This window comes from Meles meles, chromosome 10, assembly GCF_922984935.1.
Source record: "Meles meles chromosome 10, mMelMel3.1 paternal haplotype, whole genome shotgun sequence".
NCBI classification, from domain to species: Eukaryota; Metazoa; Chordata; class Mammalia; order Carnivora; family Mustelidae; genus Meles; species Meles meles.
This window is the reverse complement of record NC_060075.1, coordinates 73,537,824-73,562,015: the sequence shown is the minus strand read 5'-3', so window position 1 is coordinate 73,562,015 and position 24,192 is coordinate 73,537,824. Positions and strand designations below refer to the sequence as shown.

Here is a 24,192-nt window from a genome sequence, read left to right as displayed (position 1 = left end):
AGTTGGTGCAGCCACTTTGGAGAACAGTGTGGAGATTCCTCAAGAAATTAAAAACAGAGCTTCCCTATGACCCTGCAATTGCACTGATGGGTATTTACCCCAAAGATACAGATGTAGTGAAAAGAAGGGCCACCTGTACCCCAATGTTTATAGCAGCAGTGGTCACGGTCGCCAAACTGTGGAAAGAACCAAGATGCCCTTCAACGGATGAATGGATAAGGAAGATGTGGTCCATATACACGATGGAGTATTATGCCTCCATCAGAAAGGATGAATACCCAACTTTTGTAGCAACATGGACGGGGCTGGAGGAGATTATGCTGAGTGAAATAAGTCAAGCAGAAAGAGTCAAGTATCGTATGGTTTCATTTATTTGTGGAGCATAACAAATAACATGGAGGACATGGGGAGATGGAGAGGAGAGGGAGTTGAGGGAAATTGGAAGGGGAGATGAACCATGAGAGACTATGGACTCTGAAAAACAACCTGAGGGTTTTGAAGGGGTGGGGGCTGGGAGGTTGGGGGAGCCAGGTGGTGGGTATTATGGAGGGCACGCATTGCATGGAGCACTGGGTGTGGTGCAAAAACAATGAATTCTGTTATGCTGAAAAGAAACAAACAAACAAAAAAAGTAATGGCCATAAAGATATTCACTGGACTTGAGAAAAGGGTGGAAGACTGTAGTGAGACCCTCAACAAAGAGAGAGAAACACTAAAAAGTACCAGAGACGAAGAACTCAGTAACTAAAATTAAAATTACACTGGAGGGAATAAATAGTAGACTTGAGAAAGCAGAAGAATGGATCAGTGACCTGGAGGACAGAGTAATGAAAAGGAAGCAAACTGAACAGGAGAGACAAAAATAATAAAAAGTGAGAATAGCTTAAGAGAATTGAGTGGCACCACCAAGCATAATAACATTTGCATTATAGGGATCCCAGAAGGAGAAGAGAGGAAAAAAATGGGGAGAGAAAATGTTCTTAAAGAAATAGCTGAAAACTTCCTGAATCTGGAAACAAAGCAGATATCCAGCTCCAGGAGGCACAGAGATCCAACAGAATCAACCCAAGGAGGTCCACACCAAGACACATAATAATTTAAATGGAAAAAAGTAGTGATAATAAACTTTAAAAGCAAGAGAAAAGAAAATGGTTACATACAAAATAAACCCCATAAGGCTATCAGCTGATTTTTTTTTTAGCAGAAACTTCAGGCCAGAAGAGTATGGCATGATATATTCAAAATGCTGAAAGAAAAAAAAACCCTGCAGACAAGAATACTCTATCCAGCAAGGCTTAGCATTCAGAATAGAAAGAGAGATAAAGAGTTCCACAAATGAAAGTTAAAGGAATTCATGACCACTAAACCAGGCCTGCAAGAAATGTTAAAAAGGATTCTTTCAATGGAAAGGAAAAGACCATAAGAAGAAGTAAGAAAAGTAGGAAATACTAAAGCAGTGAAATGAAGTAAATCTATAAAAATTAGTCCAGGGATTCACAAAATGAAATGATATAGAGTATGACACCATATATCTAAAAGGTGGAGGGAGAAAACTGAAGAATGGGTTCAAACTTAAGTGACCATCAGCTTAATATAGATTGCTTTATGCATAAGATGGTGTGTACAAGCCAAATGGTAAACACAAATCAAAATCCAGTGATAGAAATGTGAAAAATAAAGAGAAAGGAATTCAAGTATAACAGTAAAGAAAGCCAGCAAACTGTGAGAGAAGAGAGCAAGAGAAGAGAGGAACAGAGAACTACAAACATAACCATAAAACAAGTAATGTCAGTAAATACATACCTATCAACAATTACTTTGAATATAAGTGGACTAAACACTCCAATCAAAAGATGTAGGGTGAAAGAATGAATACAAAAGCAAGACCCATCTATATGCTGCCTACAAGAGACTCATTTCAGACCTAAAGACACATGTAGATTGAAAGTGAGGGGATGAAAAAGCATTCATTAGACAAATGGAAGTGAAGAGAAGGCTGGGTAGCAAGAGTTATTTATTTATATAGGGAGCAATACTAAATAAATAAGAGTCTAAATAAATTTTAGATTCTGTAAGTATTTATTTATAGACTTAAAGATTGTGGCAAGAGATGAAGAAGGACACTGTATAATCATAAATGGATGAATCCAACTAGGAGATAAAATATTTGAAAATATTTGTGCACTCAACATGGAAACACTCAAATACACAAAGCAGCTAATAAGAAAAATAAAGTAATCAGTAGTAATACAATACTAGTATGGGACATTAACATCCCATTTACATCAATGGATAAATCACCAAAACAGAAAATTAACAAGGAAATAGTGGCTTTGAATGACACATTGGACCAGATGGCTCTAATAGATATATTCACAAATTCCATCCTAAAACAGCAGAATGCACATTTTTAAGTTCATGTGGAGCATTCTCCAGAATACATCACATGTTAGGCTGCAAAACAAGTCTCAACAAATTCAAAACGATTGAAATCATACCATGCATCTTTTCCAACCATAATGCTATGAAACTGGAAATCAACCACAAGAAATTGGGAAAGACCACAAATACAATAAAACACATCGTGAAGCCAGGAGTTAGTTGTTTTTTTTTTTATTTTTATTAAGGAGTTAGTTTTTTGAAAGAAAAATCAAAATTGAAAAACCTCTAACTAGACTCATCAAGAAAAAAAGAGAAAGGACCAAAATCACAAATGAGAGAGGGGAACTAACAAGCAACACCACAGAAATACAAACAATTATGAGAATATTATGAAAAATTATATGCCAACCAATTGGGAAACCTAGAAGAAACGAATAATTCCTAGAAACATATAACCTCCCAAAACTGAATAAGGAAGATACAGAATATTTGAAGAGACTGATTACCAGAAATGAAATTGATTCGGTAGTCAAAAAACTCCCAACAAAAAATTTCCAGGACCAGATGGCTTCTTAGGTGAATTCTATGAAAACACTTCAATAAGAGTTAATACCTATTCTTCTCACACTATTCCAAAAAATAGAAGAGGAAGAAAAGCTTCCAAACTTGGGTAGGGGGTTGGGTGAGCCTGGTGGTGGGGATTATGGAGGGCACGTATTTCATGGAGCACTGCGTGTGGTGCATAAACAATGAATTCTGGAATACTGAAAAGAAATTTAAAAAAAGTAAAACAGAACAAACAATAAAAACAAAAAACAAAACAAAACAAAAAAACTTCCAGACTCATTCTGTGAGTCCAGCATTACCCTGATACCAAAACCAGATAAGGACACTACAAGAAAAGAGGACTACAGGTCAATATCTCTGATGAACAGAGGTACAAAAATCCTCAACAAAATATTAGCAAACTGAACCCACAATACCTTAAAAAAAGTCATTCACTGTGATCAAGTGGTATTTATTTCTAGTATGCAAGAGTTGTTCACTATTCACAAATCAATCAGTGTGATGCATCACATCAACGAGAGAAGGTCCAAAAACTGTATGATTATTTCACTAGATGCAGAAAAAACATTTGGCAAGGTACATTTCATGATTAAAAACCCTCAACAGGGGCACCTGGGTGGCTCAGTGGGTTAAGCCGCTGCCTTCGGCTCAGGTCATGATCTCAGGGTCCTGGGATCGAGTCCCACATCGGGCTCTCTGCTCAGCAGGGAGCCTACTTCCCTCTCTCTCTCTCTCTCTGCCTGCCTCTCTGCCTACTTGTGGTCTCTGTCTGTCAAATAAATAAAATCTTAAAAAAAAAAAAAAACCCTCAACAAAATAGGTTTAGAGGGCACATGCATCAACATCATAAATATCTGAAATAAGTTAGAAAAAATAATTATCTGTAATAAAAAGGAATAATATATTGATGCATGCAATAACATGAATGAATCTCAAAATAATTATACTAAGTGAAAGAAGCCAGATGACAGAGAATAGAGATCCCTTTCTAGAAACTCCTATATTAACAGAACTATTATGACTGGAAGCAAGTTAGTGGATTGTCTGTGGAGGGAGGAATTATGAATGGACTTGAAACTTTGGGACTGAGAGTTATGCTCATTATATTGCTTGTGTTGATGGTTTTATGGATGTTTACCTATGATAAAATGTATTAAATTATACACTAAAATATATGCAGCTTACACAAGAAAGTTAAAAAAATGATATGTTCAGTTTCTTTTGATGTCAGGTAGTGTACTAATAATGAAGACATCAACTTCTTTTAAATCAAAGACTTTTTCAAATTCCCATGCTTTCTTTTTTAAAGTTTTTAATGAGCAGCTCAGTTATGTGTATATAAAGAAAATACTTCTTAATTGTAGCATATAGATTCCAGTGTTCCTATATCATGTATCGCTGGCATTAAAATTTTTGATTAACCCTGGAATGACTGCTGATAATCACCTGGAGTGGTGGGAATTTAATCCCTGAGGCATAGAAAGGAATGTTGGGTGTTTGGGTTATAATTTTTTTTTAAACCAAGAAAATAAAAAGCACTTAAGATTCTTGGCCTAAGATATGAACTTAGAATAATTTCCCTCTGGTATTATCTGCAAAAAAGGTGTTTTTATTTTCTTAAAAAATGGAACTTCTCACCTTTGATGATCAGATATAGTGAACATAAGAGATTTTAAACATGACCTTTCCCATTCTGTCTTGAACTGGATTATTTGTAAAGTAAACATCTAGGCAGTAATGCATAAGGACATACATTTTGTGTCTCCTGCTAGTACTGCCCTTTCCCCAAACATTTTCACAATTTCTCTTCAGTAGAGTTATGTCTGAGCCACTATAGTTATAAATAATTCAAAATGTTATTACAAACTTTAATAATCCACTCTGCTTACCAGATCTGGTTCCATATCATATCATACTATTTTTAAAATCCCTCAAAATTAATTTCCCCACACAAATATTTATAATAATATTTTGAAAAAAATGCTACTCTTATTTGACTAGTAAGTTGCTTTCAGGGACAAGGACATGTCTTTTTAGTTTTGACAATAAAGAAATAAGATTTTATTTTTTTACATTTGAAATCAGTACATTAGTTCATTATCTAATTAATCAATTCATTAGTTACAAATTAATTAATAATTAATTAATGATTAACTAATGATTCATTCATTAATTAATGAATTAATTAGTTCATTAATCTCATTAGGAGATGAGTAAATATTCTTCATGGCCTAAGATACACGTACAGTAATACCATGTTAATAAAAATAGAAGCCAGCAACATTCTAAGGTTATTTCCATCAATGGCCATAATTTAAAAATAAGAAAATTAATTTTTCTTGATCCAGATTAGGGAAATCTTAAAAATGATTCTCTCTAGAGAATATATTTTTTTAAATTTTTTATTAACATATAATGTGTTATTAGCCCCAGGGGTACAGGTCTGTGAATGGCCAGGTTTACACACTTCACAGCACTCACCATAGCACATACCTTCCCCAATGTCCATAACCCAACCACCCTCTCCCTACCCGCCTCCCCCTGGCAACCCTCAGTTTGTTTTGTGAGATTAAGAGTCTATTATGATGTCTCTCTCCCAATCCCATCTTGTTTCATTATTTCCTTCCCTACCCCCCAAACTCCCCCACTTTGCCTCTCAACTTCCTCATATCAGGGAGATCATGTGATAATTATTTTTCTCTGATTGACTTATTTTACTCAGCATAATACCCTCTAGTTCCATCCATGTTGTTGCAAATGGCAAGATTTCATTTCTTTGATGGCTGCATAGTATTCCATTGTATATATACACTGCTACTTAATCCATTCATCTGTTGATGGACATCTAGGTGCTTTCCATAGTTTCACTATTGTGGATATTGCTGCTGTAAACATTTGGGTGCACATGCCCCTTCGGATTGCTACATTTGTATCTTTAGGGTAAATACCCTAAAGATGCTGGTTTTGGGTCTGTTCAGGTTTTCTGTTTCATCCTGGTTCAGTTGTGGTAGTTTATACGTCTCTAGGAATGTGTCCATTTCTTCCAGATTGTCAAATTTGCTGGTGTGTAGTTGCTCATAACATGTTCTTATGATTGTTGGTATTTCTTCGGTGTTGGTTGTCATCTCTCCTCTTTCATTCATAATTTTATTAATTTGAGTCCTTTCTCTTTTCTTTTTGATAAGTCTGGCCAAGGGTTTATCAATCTTACTAATTCTTTCAAAGAACCAGCTCCTAGTTTCGTTGATTTGTTCTTTTGGTTTTTCTGGTTTCTGTTTCATTGATTTCTGCTCTGATCTTTATTATAATTTCTCTTCTCCTGCTGCGTTTAGGCTTCCTTTGTTGTTCTTTCTCCAGCTCCTTTAGGTGTAGGGTTAGGTTATGTAGTTGAGACCTTTCTTATTTCTTTTTTTTTTTTTAAGATTTATTTATTTATTTATTTATTTGACAGAGAGATCACAAGTAAGCAGAGAGGCAGGCAGAGAGAGAGGAGGAAGCAGGCTCCCTGCGGAGCAGAGAGCCCGATGCGAGGCTCGATCCCAGGACCCCGAGATCATGACCTGAACCGAAGGCAGCGGCCTAATCCACTGAGCCACCCAGGCGCCCCCTTTCTTATTTCTTGAGAAAGGCTTGTATCACTATATATTTTCCTCTCAGGACTGCTTTTGCTGTGTCCCACAGATTTTGAACTGTTGTGTTTTCATTATCATTTGTTTCCATGAATTTTTTTCAATTCTTCCTTAATTTCCTGGTTGACCCATTCATTCTTTAGTAGGATGCTCTTTAGCCTCCCTGTATTTGGATTCTTTCCAGATTTCCTCTTGTGACTAAGTTCTAGCTTCAGAACATTATAGTTTGAAAATATGCAGGGAGTGATCCCAATCTTTTGGTACTGGTTGAGACCTGATTTGTGACCCAGGATGTGATCTATTCTGGAGAATGTTCCATGTGCACTTCTAGAGAATATTATTTAAGAGAACAATGTCACTTTCAGATCTGTTCCAAAATTCAAACTCACCTAATAGCAGAATTACAGAATGATGTTTTAATTAAACTTGTTCCTCAAAAACCTGTTAGATTTTCATTTCTTTGGGACATACTTTCACCAGTTAGCTGTTCAGTTTCCCAGATTAAACCCTATTTACTGCTGTTGAAAATATTAGGGATATCAGAATATTAGATAATATTCATTGTATTTTCATCTTATCAGAAGGACATGCCATTTTACTAGACTAAATGGATATATTTATAGGCATGCGGTCATCCCCACAATAATTTTAAAGAAGGCACTCAAAGTACCAGTGATCTCATTAACATCCGTATCTTGCTCCTCCTTAAAAAGAAGAGATGAGCAAGTTAAAACTGACATTAAAAAGAATACTTAATCTTTTGGGGTCACTATGTAGAAGAGTTCAGTATGTTCAGGGCCCTGTTTAGATAATCTGTGTGCCTTCATAGATTATGAGGTTTAGCTGTAGAATCCAGGCCAAGAAATATCTCAGCTAGACTTTCCAGCAGTGTTCTTTAGAGCAATGACTAGGCCTTTAGCATAGCTGACTGAATGTACTCCATTTACAGAGTAGATGGTTCTCTAAGAAGAATATTTGTTTTCATGGCGAGGTTATAACACAAAGATTAATCAGAATACTACAATAACAAGTATTGCAGAAACCCCAAAATATGGATCACCTTATTTGTGAGACATTTATTTAATATCTCGATGCCCTCTTCTTTGGAGCATGAGTAACTGTAACTGAAAATCTTAAGAGGCCCTAAGGTGACTGCCTCAAATGCATAAGCAGCCCAGTTGGCAATCTCACTGGCTCCTATTGAGAGCAGTCTCGCCCACAGCCTTTCTTTATAGTCAGTGATACTGGAATAAGATTGTATGGAGCTAGATGGTGGTGCTACTTATGGTTAGCATAGCATAATGTTCAAACTCGTTGAACCACTATGTTGTACACCTGAAACTAATGTAACATTGTTTTACATTATATATATATTCAAAAAATATTTTCAAAGTTAAACAAATAATTAAAAGCAAAACAAAAAGATTTGTGTGGTCATGTTGATCTGCTCTCATAGAGCCTCTTCTGGTAAGTTGCAGGAGATCTTGTTCTTGTTGGCTTTATTTCAAAATGTAGTTTTCTCTAATAAAAATACTGATGTTCATAGACAATCCCAGCCTCATGTAAAGGTCATATAATCTATGCTTCTTGATGTAGCATTTGCTCCTAAAGCAGCTCCTATGTATCACAGGAAGAAAAACTGTTGATACTGGGAAGAATACGGTTCAGTCTTCAAACCCCATACAGGCTTTGGGCACCACTGCAGCCCCTTCATGCCCCCATCTTCATCTATGTCCCATGGGAAGTAGGCATGGCCAGGGCTGCTGCTGGGCTCCTCTTCATGGGGTAGTGCCAAGCTGTTCCTTCTAGGATGAGCCTTGACCAGTTTTGCTGCCACGGATTTGATGAGATTCTGTCCCAGTGCCACCTAATTCTGGGCCTGTAATAATAGATATCAGGACTATATCTATATCTATATCAAGTATATTTTTAAAATTACAGTTGAGACAGTGTTACATTAGTTTCAGGTCTACAGTATAGTGATTTGACATCTCTTTATGTTATGCTATGCTCATCACAATTGTAGCTACCATCTGTTGCCATACAAGACTGCTACAGTACAATTGACCATATTCCCTGTGCTGTACCTTTCATCCCCATGACTTACTCAATGCATAACTGGAAGCCTATATCTCCCAGTCTCCTTCACCCATTTTGCCCATCCTCCAGCCACTGTACCCTCTGGCAACTACCAGTTTGTTCTCTGTATTTGTGGGTCTGTTTCTGCTTTTTTTGTTTGTTTGTTTTGTTTTTTGGACTCCCCATTTAAGTGAAATATGCTATTTGTCTTTCTCTGCCTGACTTATTACACTTAGCATAGTACCCATGAGGTATTATATCCATCCATCTTGTCACAAATGGAAAGCTCTCAATTTTTATAGATTAGTAATACTCAATTTACATATATACCACATATTTTTTTTTTTATCTAGTCATCTATTGATGGATACTTAGGTTGCTGCCATATATTACCTATTGTAAATAATACTCCAGTAAACATAGGGGTACATGCATCTTTCCAAATTAGAGTTTTTGTTTCTTTGGGTAAATATCTAGCAGTGGAACTACTGGATTGTATGGTATTTCTACTTTTAATTATTTGAGGAAACTCCATACTGATTTTCACACTGGCATCAATTTACATTCCCATCCACAGTGCAAAAAGATTTCTTTTTCTCTACATTTTCACCAACACTTGTTATTTCCTGTCTTTTTGATACTAGTCTGACAGGAATAACAAGCTATCTTATTGTGGTTTTGATTTGCATTTCCCTGATGATTGGCAATGTTAAGCCTCTTTTCGTGTGTCTGAAGCTATTTATATAGCTTCTCTAGAAAAATGTCTATTTAGGTCTTCCACCCAGTTTTAAGTCAAATTTGGTTTTTTTGGTGTTGTGTTGTATAAGTTCTTTATATATTTTAGATATTAACTTATCAGCTATATCATTTGCAAGTATCTTCTCCCATTTAGTAAGTTGCCTTTTCATTTTGTGGATGATGGTTACTTTTGCTTGCAAAAGTTTTTGTTTTGTTTTTGTTTTTCTTAATGTTGTCCCTTGCTTGAGGAGACATATCTAGAAAAATGTTGCTAAGGCCAATGTCAGAGAGGTTACTGCCTTTGTATTCTTCTAGGAGTTTTATGGTTTCAGGTTTCACATTTAGGTCTTTAATCCATTTGTAGTTCATTTTTGTGTATGGTGTAAGAAAGTAGTTCAGTTTCATTCTTTTTGTATGAAGCTGTCTGGTTTTATATCACTGTTTTAGAGTTTTCAGAGTACTTACTAAAGGACATGAAAGGATCTTTCATGTCCTTTAGTAAGTTTATTTTTAGATATTTTCATTGCAATTGTAAATGGAATTGTTTTCTTAATTTCTCTTAATGCTTTGTTATTAGTGTATAGAAACACAACAGGTTTCTATATATTAATTTTGTATCCTGCAACTTTACTGAACTCATTTGTTACTTCTAATAGCTTTTCAGTTGAATCTTTAGGGTTTTGTTTTTTTTTTTAAAGACTTTATTTGACAGAGAGGAATCACAAGTAGGCAGAGAGGCAGGCAGAGAGAGAGGAGGAAGCAGGCTCCCTGCTGAGCAGAGAGCCCAATGCAGGGCTGCATCCCAGGACCCTGGGATCATGACCTGAGCGGAAGGCAGAGGCTTTAACCCACTGAGCCACTCAGGCGCCCCTCTTTAGGGTTTTCTTTTTTCTTTAAAGATTTTATTTATTTATTTGACAGACAGAGATCACAAGTAGGCAGAGAGGCAGGCAGAGAGAGAGGAGGAAGCAGGCTCCCTGCAGAGCAGAGAGCCCGATGTGGGGCTCGATCCCAGGACTCTGGGATTATGACCCAAGCCGAAGGCAGAGGCTTTAACCCACTGAGCCACCCAGGTGCCCCTCTTTAGGGTTTTCTTTGTATAGTACCATGTCATCTGGAAATAGCAACAGTTTTACTTCTTCCTTTTCAATTTAGATGCGTTTTTATTTCTTTATGTCTAATTGCTGTGGCTAGGACTTCTAATACTATGTTGAATAAAAGTGGCAAAAGTGGGCATCCTTGTCTTGTTCCTGATCTTAGAGGAAGAGCAACAAATAATTATTTTGTCACTGAAATGAATGTACCATTGGTTGTGAAGCTTAATTTAAAAGGTGAAGGAGGGGCACCTGGGTGGCTTATTCAGTTAATTGTCTGCATTTGGCTCAGGTCATGACCCCGGGGTCTTGGGATCTAGCCCTGTATCAGGCTCCCGACTCAGTGGGAAGCCTACTTCTCCCTCTCCCTCTGCCTGCCACTCCTCCTGCTTGTGTTCCTTTTCTCTGTCAAATGAATAAATGAAACTAACTAACTAAATAAATAAATGGAGAAGGATTCTCAACAAGCACGTAGACTCTCAAACTGATTACTTAAAAAAGTGGTCTGAGCCCTGCAATTGCACTGCTGGGTATTTACCCCAAAGATACAGATGTAGTGAAAAGAAGGGCCATTTGTACCCCAGTGTTTATTGCAGCAATGGCTACGGTCGCCAAACTGTGGAAAGAACCAAGATGCCCTTCAACGGATGAATGGATAAGGAAGATGTGGTCCATATACACAATGGAGTATTATGCCTCCATCAGAAAGGACGAATACCCAACTTTTGTAGCAACATGGACGGGACTGGAAGAAATTATGCTGAGCGAAATAAGTCAAGCAGAGAGAGTCAAGTATCATATGGTCTCACTTATTTGTGGAGCATAACAAATAACATGGAGGACATGGGGAGATGGAGAGGAGAGGGAGTTGAGGGAAACTGGAAGGGGAGATGAACCATGAGAGACTATCTCTGAAAAACAACCAGAGGGTTATGAAGGGGTGGCGGGTGGGGGGGTGGGGTGGGAGGTTGAGGAACCAGGTGGTGGGTAATAGGGAGGGCACGTACTGCATGGAGCACTGGGTGTGATGCCAAAACAATGAACACTGTTATGCTGTAAATAAACAAATAAAAATAAATAAATAAATAAATAAAAAAGAAAAATGAAAATGTAGCCCCAAAAGAAAATAGTAGCATAACCAACCTTTTTGAGTCTATATTAAAATGGAACCCTACTGGCCGAGAGCTATTAACATATCTCCCAAACACACAGAAGTAAAAATATGCCAGACTTCGGTTTCATAGCTCACATTTCTCTGGCCGGACGTGTCATTTTTACCAGGAGCTCTGTGGAGGCCAGATCAACACCAAACTACAGACCAATGAAAGAAATGCAGAAAACTGATAACCTCTGTTTATCTTCCCAACTCAAATATACCTATGGGACAGATCTTTCCTTTTATCCCAGTAAATTGCTATTTTTAAGTGGTGCAATGGAGAAAAATAAAAAAAAGGAAAGAAAAAAAAAAAAGTGGTCTGAGGGCACCTCGGTGGCTCAGTTGGTTAAGTGTCCAACTCTTGATCTCAACTCAGGTCTTGATTTGAGGGTTGTGAGTTCAAGCCCTGCTTGAAAAAAAAAGTTGTCTGAATTTGTATATTTATGCGTATAACTCGGTGGGTCCAGTGAGGTCTGATTTTAATAAGCTTAGGCTAGAAAATCCCAGCCTAGGAGACATTAAATGGAGAATCATCACAGAATACTTTCTTTAGAACGCTATGCTTTCAGACTTGTTCATTTCTTTTTTTTTTTTTTTTTAAAGATTTTATTTATTTATTTGACAGAGAATGAGAGATCACAAGGAGGCGGGGGGGGGGGGGGGCGGGGAAGCAGGCTCCCTGTTGAGCAGAGAGCCCGATGCAGGGCTCGATTCCAGGACCCTGGGATCATAACCTGAGAGGAAGGCAGAGGCTTTAACCCACTGAGCCACCCAGGTGCGCCAGACTTGTTCATTTCTAATTGTGAGTTAAGGAAATAAGGGCCATTGGTCACTTTTTTTGAGTATCTATGCTCTAACAAACGCCTAGGTGCACTTGGTAGTCTTTTCCTTTTCTGTCTCTCCTCCCTAACTTCCTCAGTAATGCTTGTGGTGCCATCACATAAAAGAAAGTTGTCTCTGCGAGGAAAAACAACAACAAAAAACTTCATGAGATGCTTCTCTGTTCAGAAACACCTTAAAGCAGAATTGAAAGGAGATCATTTGCTTCTGCTTATTTTTTAGAGACTTGTTTCCCCATCCCCACATGTGTGTGTGGTGTATGTGTGTATGTGTATGTGGTCATACAAATCTTCTGTATGCATTATAGAAGCTTGCTTCACATGCAGACATAGACTGGAAGGACCACATTCCTGAATGAGGGGGTAAATTAAGATCCACACTATTTAACCCCTTGGCTTTTTCTTGGTAGGGAAATGGCAGGGGAAAGCTTCAGTTTGTGTACCAGCATAGATAATGGAAGCACCTTTTGCTGACATTGTTCTTTCGAAGCTTACAAGCAAAATGAAACTTGTCTCTGATCAAGAAAGGCAGCTGGAGTTTTCATCTGTCATCTGTCTGCTGTCAAATGCATTGTTAACGTCATATTGGATTATATAATAGTGGGATAAACCTGTGAGTTATTTCAGCTACACTGAGGACAGTAGAGTGAAGTGAAGTGGGCTAGGTAACGATCCAGAGAAGAGCAAGAGGACTAAGTTCATGAGCCATGTTCAGTTACAGGATTACATTTGGTTTGCTATTTAGTTCATCATGTTGTCCCTACTAAGAGACCTTTTGGAGTATTAACCAAGCTTATTCTGCTCCATAGGATTAACTTTGTCAGTTGATTGATTTATTTTCCATGTAAAACACATCTAGAAGGAAACAATGTTCATTACTTGCCATCACTGAGAGGGTCTGTCCCCAAAATCAATTCTGTTCCCTGGTGTCATTCTCTGGGATGGGTGGGTAGGTGGCAAAAGCAATATTTTTTTCTCACTTTGTTTCTTCCAAAAAACAAAAAACAGAAGAGATCTGACCATATTGGTTGTTCATTGACCTAAGGTTTTTGCTTTTTACCTGACAGAGCTGACCTGGGTCATTTCTTTCAAGGGAGAGCTGGTAAGAAGGAAACACTGACAAGTTTATGGATGTGAATCCTGGGTTTACATCTAGGCTCTGACATTGCCAGTTTCTGAACTTTCTGGGCTTCATGTCCTCATTTTTTTTTTTTAAAGATTTATTTATTTATTTGACAGAGAGAGATCACGAGTAAGCAGAGAGGCAGGCAGAGAGAGGAGGAAGCAGGCTCCCCGCTGAGCAGAGAGTCCGATGCGGGGCTCGATCCCAGGACCCTGAGATCATGACCTGAGCTGAAGGCAGAGGCTTAACCCACTGAGCCACCCAGGTGCCCCTCATGTCCTCATTTTTAAGTTTCAGGGTATGTTATCCCACTCAGAGAGTAAGAATCAAGTGAGATAATGGATATGAAAATACTTCATATGTAGGAAGAGAGATGTAAAAACAAGACTTTATTATCTACCCCCTAGACTAAGGGTTCCCTATTTGTCTGATCATGAGAGGTGTCTTGGAAGCTTATTAAAAATACAGAATTCTGGGGCTCTGCTCAGACATACTGAATTAGAATCTCTGGAGGTAAGGCCTGGATTTTTGCAGTTTTATAGCTTCCTGAATAATTCTGATGCTCATACAGGTTTGGGATTCACATGCCAGGGTTTGAACTCTTGAACAGAAACTGTGTATCTTAGTATTTTGAAATCTCCACACCTAGCACATAGTATTTATATAACCCAATAATGAACAAATTTACTAAGGGCACACTGTGTCAGACCATGCTAGCCAATGAGGAGACCTCAGCAATCCCGGGCTGCACTGAACTTACATGCTCTAATTGTTGGTGATGTGAGCATTGGAAGGCTGGTAGGATAGTTTCAGTACAATGTGTTGATGGGTGTTTGAGAACTTGAGTCTCTGAAGGGTTTTAAGCAGTCCTTTGATATGATCTGATGCTGTTGGACTTGTCAGTCTAGCCTTTGTTTGATGTCCAAGAATATTCTATTGTCAGTGCTTTGTTATGGGCAGTATTTCCTAGAGAAAACAGAAGCTTTAAAGAAAACATTTGGTGGATTTTTCCATTGTTCAGATTTCTTGATTCCTCCTGGTGAGTTTCCCTGGATATATGCAGTATCTTCATTTTTACACAAACAACATGTTGCGGGCAAGTGCTAGCGGAATTATGAAATCTAGGCACCACAGGTGCTGAACAGGAGCTACTGAAGGACATGCCATGAAAGGGGAGAATGAGAAAATAGATCCTCTGGGGAGTCTTACTCCAAGATGAATAAACTCTTAAAACAGAAAGAGGCTGCAGGAAGGAAAGTTAAAATTCCAGTATCTGTCTTGGGATGCGAAGAACAACACGTGTTCTTGATTCAACCCAAACATGGCTGATTGACCCCAGAGTCTGGCTGACCCTAGCATAGCTGACTGACCCAAGTCTTGCCCATCCCTTGAACCAAACTTGAACTCTGTGTAAGCCCTGGAGTTGTTTAGGAGATCATTTATGAAAATATTTTCCTCTCTTTGTCTCCTGGTTTGGCCTAAGAACACTCTGAGGAGAGCCATGTGGAACCACAAGGGGTAGAGCTCATTTTAGTGTATGTATCTGTGCTTCTTTGACCATTTTCCTGCAAGTTTTGGCCAAGGAAAGAGTAATGAGCATTGGCTCCTTGATTTGTGCAGCATGGTGTGAGCAAACTCAGTTTTTCATTGAGGCAGTGTGTGGGAGAGGAAGCACTGGATTCAAACTTAAAAGCCATAGTTCTGGTGTCCTGCTCTAAACAACTCTTCAAAGCATGCTGCTGAATGAAGGAAGGATGAACAAATGAAGGAATGCTGGCGGGGCCTGGCCATTTAAGCAAACATGAGGCTAAACTCAGCAACCTCAGGAACCAAGGACCAGTGATTACCACTTTGCGATTGTAAGTATCCTAGATGCTATATGAGAAGTAAAGATCCAAGCTGTGGCCCTGCTAGGTGTTCCCAGTCTGAGGACCATTGAGTTATAAACTTAAAATTCCATACATAATTTATAAGAGAGGTCTCATATCAGATTCCATGTGAAGAAGGAGTAAAGCTCCGGCTGAGCTTTGAAAGGTGAAGAGGGTTTGGACGGACAGAAAAGGAGAAAAATGCATCTAATGTAGCAGGTAGAGAAAAGGCACAGAAATGGTTTACATCATGATGGTAGTGTTTATGACACAGTGAGCTGATCGAGATGACTAAAGGAGGTATTGGGGATGGTGCGGGAGCAGGGTGGGCCTGAAGGAGGCAAGAAAACAAGGTCTTGGTGTAACAGGAACACAAGAAGGAACAAGGTGCCACATGAAGATTTTAAGTTGAAGAGCATTGTCCTGGATGACTTGTCTGGCAGAGTGGGCCCCTGCATGCCCAAGTCCTGTCCGACTCACTCCTTTGTGCAGCCACTGAGCTTGGATGGGAATCCAGTGAACATTTCTGTTGCTCTCCCAGGTTATCAGATTTGCAGATACATGGGGCAAGTTCCCTTGCATACTCCCTTGTCTGAAAATTAACCAACATGATGGAGACTAGATCACACGCTTACAAAACAAACCAAATACCTCTTCCCTCTAATATGATTTACCAGATGACAGATGATCCCAATCCCTGTAATTACTTGGATACTTTAATTGACTTGCAGTGGCAGTAATAAGTAACTGGAGTTCAGGCTTGTAGAATTTCCTTCCTAATTGTCACTGTTAAACCACTCATTATAGAGATAAATAACACACCACTTGATTTAAACCGTTTCTTCCATCCATGTAAATTCCAGTCGCAGTGCCCCAGCATTTGCAGGCTCCTAGGGGAGCTGTTTAGGGGTGAGAAACACGGTGGTGCACCTAGAGGGCTGCTCAAGCTGGTTGGCTGTTTCCTTTGAATTACCAAGCCACAAGTTTCCAGCACTGACGCACTTCCTAGTGCTTTGGATTTAAAAAGCTGTAGAAAGGATAATTGACCGCAGCTTGTCAGCACAAGAGATTTACTGTCATTAGCACAAACTCAGATGAATTACTTTAATATCATGGAATAAAAAAATGGTCAGATATTTTCCTTTCTCAGTGAGTTGAGGGTACTTAAACAGCTTTTCACACTTCACTTCTGCATTTGGTGTAAAGGAAGGAGGAAATCATAAAGAGCTGTGAGTGGGAGTGGAGGGGAGGAATGGGATTCATTTGGCAGAGGTAGGAAAAGGTAGATTTCAGATTGTCAAATCAAATCCAAGTGGACAGATTTCTTCAGGGTTTGCTTGTTTTCAGGGTGGTATAAAAGCTAAATAGACAGTTATTTTAGGTTCCCAGTATTGATGTCTACTTTCCAGTGTAATATTAACTTAGAAAATTCTTTTTTTTTTAATTAAAAAAATTTTTTTTTTCATTTATTTATTTGACAGAGAGATCACAAGTAGGCAGCGAGGCAGGTAGAGAGAGCGGAGGAAGCAGGCTCCATGCTGCGCAGAGAGCCCGATGTGGGGCTTGATCCCAGGACTCTGAGATCATGACCTGAGCTGAAGGCACAGACTTTAACCCACTGAGCCACCCAGGCGCCCCCTAGGAAATTCTTTTTTTTTTTTTTTTAAGTTTTTTTCTTTTCTTTCTTTCTTTCAAGACTTTATTTATTTATTTATCTGACAGAGGGAGAGAGAGAGAGATCACCAAGTAGGCAGAGGCAGGCAGAGAGAGGGCGGGGGAAGCAGGCTCCCTGCTGAGCAGAGAGCCCGATGCGGGTCTCGATCCCTGGACCCTGAGCTCTTGACCTGAGCTAAAGGCAGAGGCTTAACCCACTGGACCACCCAGGCACCCCGAATTTAGAAAATTCTATTACAACTTGGGTTTTTCTTTTTAACTCAGTTGTAGAGAAAAAAAAAACAAACAAACTGGAAATCCTGCAGGATAGTTCCTAAAGCCTTTATTACACCATAGACACCAGACACCATTTGAGGGACCTGAATTGTTTCAGTCAGGGCCATGCAAATATGGCCATCTAACTTGTTTTGTTTTGTTTTTCAATCATCTCTTCTCCAGCACGCAGGCACAAAGAATGCCTGGAACTGGAGCAATTTATTTTCATTTTGATTCCCGATAATTCTTTTTGCAAAAGTGTTTGCCTCCTAACTCTTAGAACCCAGGACAATACACCACTGGCAATTGTTTCATTTTGATTTTTGGGAGGAGGACTCCATTCCTATCTGATCATTGAAACTAGACTTGCTTTACTATCTGTCTCCTGCTTCCACTAAGATTGAAACATGTGGGCCTGGTTCCTGTGGTTATTATAACTGAAATGAAACTAATCCCACTCATTTCTGTGTGGCTCAGCACTGTGGGTTAATATCTGTGAATGTTGTTGCCAATTACTGTTGCTGGAGTAGTTGGCGGTGAACACTATTTGTTCTTTCCCTCTCTTTGTTTCTCAAACACATTATAATATACCTGAGAGGTGAAAGTAATAGAAACTCCTCTGAAAGGAGAGAAGAAAGTCTGTAAAAATCCAACAGCATATGTGGTTACTGCATATTTGATTATTTCCCTTTCACCTCTGAGTCTTGTGAGAATCACATGGATGAACATAAAATAACCTTGCTAGTAGCTATATTGTTAAAAACATACAGTAGCAACAACAAACTTAATAGCACTATGGACCCTGGTCTTTCTTTGCACTGGCCCTCATGTTCTAGGTCTGAAAGCGAGTGAGCTGGGCTTCTCAGAATCCATGAGTGGTGGAAATTCCAGAACTTGGGACTGCAGGGTCTCTACCCAACTCTGGTTTCTACTATTTTGAGTGAGTTGTTGCTTTACTGCATCCCATTAATCTAGTGATGGCTTGCCTCCAGATTGCTTTGAAAGAGTCATGGTTTGAATTTCCTAATTCCATTTTCAAAATTAAAAATGAAGCAGAGTCCCCAACCCTCTGGCTGTTTGTCCAGATTTTGTGTGTTTGCATGACACAGAAAAAGACATAATACTTCTTTTTATTTATTTATTTATTTATTTTTAAGATTTTGTTCATTTATTTGACAGAGATCGATCGATCACAAGTAGGCAGAGAAGCAGGCCGGGGATTGGGAGAAGGAGGCTCCCTGCTGAGCAGAGAGCCCGATTTGGTGCTCGATCCCAAGACCCTGAGATCATGACCTGAGCCAAAGGCAGAGGCTTAACCCACTGAGCCACCCAGGCACCCCATAATACTTCTTTTTTAAAGAAAAAGAGTCATGTAAAATGGGTAGAGTTAGGGTGGAGAGAGATTTGCAGAAGTAACTTCAGAATTGTCTAAACTGAGTTATAAAATGTTACTCCGTCCCTACAAGATGGGTGGTAATGGAACTACCTTCATCATTGCAAGATGTGTGTGAAATGGTGGCAACTTTGATATGAGAAAAAAGAAAATGGCAAGAAATAGCAGTGTACCTGACTGGGTTATATTAGAGTGTGATGATTCCAAGCTTGGTCTCTGCTGGGGGTTCAGCTTTAACTGGCCCATCATATGCCTTGCAGAGTGTGTGAGCCCAAAGCAGGTTGGAAATAAGGGAGCTCATTAGATTAGAGGTGCTTGTAGAGGAGTTGGGAGGCACAGATTGGATGCTGGTGATGCCTGTGACCAGGAGTGTGCAAAATGGACATAGTCCATTTCCAGGACCAGAATGCAGGGGGAAAAAGAACTTTTATATATGACTACTTGACATCAGAAAGACTTAGCTTCTCTCTCCAGGGATGGCTTGGCCCATATCCTGGGTTATACAGGGTGTTTGACAGAAAGAGAGACACAGAGATTGAGAGAGAGAAGGAGAGGGGTGAGCGGTGGGGAGAAGAAAGGACCAAGGGAAGAAACAGAAAAAAACCAAAGGTTGTATTTAGTTTCTATGCCTGTTTTGTTTTTTATAGTAGTGCATTTCTGGATGAGGTACGCATATGGTATGTGGGCATGCTTCCGTGGATGTCATCTGCCTTGTGGAGCTTTTCTTTTTCACCTCCACTCCCCTGACAGCCCAGCTCATCTTTCTGGTAATAGAGAGACCATCAGTTACAAGCAGCCTGCCCATAAGTATTGGGGAAGATAGAGGGAGGTGGCAGATATGAAGTTACAAGGGAGACAAGGCTGTATATGGAGTGACACAAATGGGAAAACTCCAGGTCTTTTCTACAGTCATGATTTCCTCAACTCGTCACCATGTCACTGGGCATGGATGAACACAGAGGGGATTTTATTTTTTTTTCAAAGATTTTATTTGCTTATTGGACAGACAGAGATCACAAGTAGGCAGAAAGGCAAGCAGAGAGAGAGGAGGAAATAGGCTCCCTGCTGAGCAGAGAGCCCAATGTGGGGCTCCATCCCAGGACCCTGGGATCATGATCTGAGCCAAAGGCAGAGGCTTTAACCCACTGAGCCACCCAGGTGCCCCCAGGGGATTTTAATCTCTACACTAGTTCCTCGAGATTCTGTGGTATAGATTTTGATGGTTGACTTTAACGTATTTCAGTCAGGCATTAATATTTGTATATCCCCTATTGTTACATGTTTTCCCCCAAACTTAAGTAGTTTTATTCTCTTTCCAAACAGTTTATAAAATGCATGGATGGCTGGATGGCTCGGTTTGTTGTGTCTGACTCTTGGATTCAGATCAGGTTCTGATCACATGGCTCTAGGGATTGAGCCCTGAGTTAGACTTCCCACTCAGCAGGAGTCCATTTGGACATCCTTTCCCTCTGCCCTTCCCCCTGATTGTGCTCTCTCTCTATCTCTCAAATAAATAGATGAATATTTTAAAAAATAAATAAGATGCAAAAGGTATAAAAGAGTAAGTGAAAATAACCTCTAATCTTGACAGCCAATGATAACCCATGTAATACTTTCATAAGTGTCTTTCTAGATATTTCTTCTTTGCATGTGTATATATAGATACAAACATAAATAAACATGTATATGTTCTTTCAAAAATATTTTTTCATTTAGAAATATGTCATGGCCAAATTCCTGTGCCCAGAGATATGTTATACCATGCTCTCCAGTTGACTTCTTGGTGTTAATTCTGTGGTTTCTTTTTCATTATTATAAAGTACTTGTGGATACATCTTTACATACTTTATGACATCTTTAGGATAAATTTCTAGAAGTGGACTTGTTGATTAGAAGAGTATGAGTGTTTGAAACTTGGCTAAATGTTCTCATATTATCTTCTTTTTTTTTTTTTTAAGATTTTATTTATTTATTTGAGAGGGAGACAGTGAGAGAAAGCATGAGAGAGGAGGTCAGAGGGCAAAGCAGACTCCCCTTACAGCTGGGAGCTCAATGTGGGACTTGATCCCAGAACTCCGGGATCATGACCTGAGCCAAAGGCAGTTGCTTAACCAACTGAGCCACCCAGGCACCTTCATATTGTCTTCTAAAAGGTCATATCAATGGTTGGTATCATGGATGCATCTATGGTAGTTTTTTTTTTTAATAGTACTTACATATTTATTTCCTGCCTTTCTACAGTATAGGAAAAAATACCTAATTACTCTTCTAGAAGGAAAAGTCATACTATAGTCAGACGACTATTTTGTCAAATTAATTGTCCTTTTATGGTTCCTGGGTTATAGTTATTATTTGCTATTAAAAAGTTATTATTTGCTACTAATATTAGGGGCGCCTGGGTGGCTCCGTGGGTTAAGCCTCTGCCTTCAGCTCAGGTCATGATCCCAGAGTCCTGGGATCGAGCCCCATATCCGGCTCTCTGCTCAGCAGGGAGCCTGCTTCCCCCTCTCTCTCTGCCTGCCTCTCTGCCTCCTTGTGATCTCTGTCTGTCAAATAAATAAATAAAATCTTTAAAAAAAAAAAGTAATATTATACATGGTCATTTCTTCAAGTTTCTTTGTGATTTTCAATTGTAATTTTGTGATTTCAAGCTAATCATTCCGTGTGGGCATGGTGATATTTGGGTAGTTTGTAGGGAGGCATTTATGTTAGATTTGCTTTGGGTTTAAATTGCAAAACAGTTAGATAATTCCTGTGGACAGTGTAATGTGAATTCAAGACAGAGGCCCTGGGTATCTCATCCCCATTCAATCTGAAAACTGACCAGCAGCAGGCAGCATAAATATTCAGGCCATGCACAAGTGACAGGATATGCCATGAAGACACATGCAGATAGAGGTTCAAAGGTTCTTAGCCTGTTGCTAAGGAAACATGTCCATAGTCTTATGAATAAACAGAAGATAGGTGAACTGAGAGTGTCACGTGTGGATGGGGGAAAGGGTGGAGAAAGAGTTATTGTAACAGAAAAGTATGGGACACATTGGAGTAGGGTGGGGAAAATTAGGGACAGAAACCACCTTATCTAGGCTTTTTAGACATCAGCAAAATAATCAGATTAAGGTAGAAAAACGTAATTTCTTTAGCAAAACTGAAAGTTAGGCACAGAATAAACAGTTTATAAATTCAGCCAGTTGATTTTTAATGATTTTAGTGCACGTGTATGTGTATGGCTGTGAGTTTGCATAGAGTTCATTGTTCAGTAGTGGGAAGGACATACATCACACTGCTTGATATGGTATATTGTGAAGCTCAGTTCTTTAAATATGAAATCACAGTCCATAGGCCCTCTGACCCTATGGGTGCAAACATAGGCATGAGAACTAGCCCGGCACCACTGCCGTTATCATCTGGTATCTGGGCCCTTCATTAATATTTATGGAGCCATAGACTAAGCATAGTCTCCTCCATAACTCAGGGAGCCAATTCTGCACTCAAAATATATTTTTAAAAATTTTTAAATTTTTTAATAAACATATAATGTATTTTTATCCCCAGGGGTACAGGTCTGTGAATCGCCAGGTTTACACACTTCATAGCACTCCCCATAGCACATACCCTCCCCAATGTCCATAACCCCACCATGCAGTCAAAATGATTTAATCTAGGGGAGCCTGGGTGGCTCAGTGGGTTAAAGCCTCTGCCTTTGGCTCAGGTCATGATCCCCAGGTTCTGGTATCGAGCCTCACGTTGGGCTCTCTGCTTAGCAGGGAACCTCCTTCCTCCTCTCTCTCTCTCTCTGCCTGCCTCTCTGCCTCCTTGTGATCTCTGTCTGTCAAATAGCTAAATAGCTTGTATTATCTCATTTGGTCTTCATAACTGTCTTATGAGGTATGTACCCATTTTACATATGAGGAAACTGAGACCTGGAAAAGTTGGGTGATTCTCTTGCAGTCTCAGACAGAAAATTGTGGAGCCTGAACTCAATACAGGTCTGTTTGATTACTCCATATATACTTTTCTTTTTAAACAAAAGAAGCAAATTGTGCTAAGAGTGACTTTTGGTTTTCATGTCTGCCTGGTAATGGACTTAGCTATGCACACAGGCTGCATGCAATGTGAGGGCTCCTGCTGAGTTGTGTCTGTCCTCATTGGACCTGTCACTCTCCATGGTTCTCTTCAGGCCTGTCAGGATATTCTCTGCTTCTTATTTAATGCATAAATCTCACCATTTGTGTTCTTCCTCAGCTAGTCTGGCTGTAAGTATGCGTTGCTTAATCCTGTATAGGGGCAGAAAAGTAAAAGTAGAAATCAAGGAATTAATTCTAGAAAGCTGCTACGGGAAAATGCAATGTATAAGAGAGGAAAAGGTTTTAGGCATGGTTGGGGTTAAAGAGGGGTCTTCTTTAATTTCTATCATTTATGTCTTATCCCCATGACTAGTGATCCCTTTGGAAATCATTTAGAAATTGAACCTCAAGATATTGGCCATCAAGTAGGTGAGCTGCTCAGTTTAAGAAACCATCCCTGAATGTTCACTTTAGGTTAGGAAGAGAAAGTAAAAGGAGGAGAGGTTGTTAGATTGCAGAAGGCAGCACTTTGTTGATGGACACGTGGAAGGGCATAAGATGGGTTCCACACATAAAATTATTGTGATTCTAGAAGCTTTGTTTAGAGTTTTCAAGTAAAAATAAATTTCTTGAGTACTTGCTGTGGGGAAGGGCTTTGTAGGGCTATATAGATAGACTTGGCAGTCCCTGATTCATAGGGAAGGTAAAGCAGTTAATAAATTATAGTATAAGTCAACCTGTATTATTAATTCATTCTAATGCAAATCAACCAATATTAAAAAAATAAAGGGTTTTGAGCACAGGCAACAAAGACAAGCACAATCAAAAAGCTTGCATTGATTTCTTCTTACTTCATTTGACCAACTCTTTCTGACACTTTCGCATCCACTCAAACACTTATTGAGCACCTAGTTCAAGCTCAGCACCATGATAAGAACACAAATAAGATATTGACTCAGTGGAGAGAAAGAAATAGAATGACAATCCAGAGTAGCTGATCTTCCTGTATAAGTAGGACCTAAGTACTTGAGGTGCTCACACAGGAGATGACTTTGGTTTGGATCTTGCTGTCTGGGGGCATTCACATGACAAAGGAGCCAACAATCATCTTGTTGGAAGAAGAGCAAGAATTCTAGTACAATGTGAGTATAAGGCAAATGGGAGGAGTCAGGCCTGGAGAAAGAAGAAAGAACAAGTTTCTGGAGGAGCTTAGATGTTGTACTAGGGATTTTGGATTTTCCTAAAAGTTGCCAAAACCCCATGGAGATGTTTTGGCCAGGAAGTGACATGGTTTGTTTTTTTCAGAGCTCATCTGCCTTCTGTGTAAA

General features: G+C 39.2%; 1 pseudogene; it reads right to left on the bottom strand.

Annotated features, from left to right (window-relative positions):
• Positions 1-7,176: 7,176 nt before the first annotated feature.
• LOC123951530 lies at positions 7,177-8,292 on the bottom strand (annotated as a pseudogene).
• Positions 8,293-24,192: the final 15,900 nt, after the last annotated feature.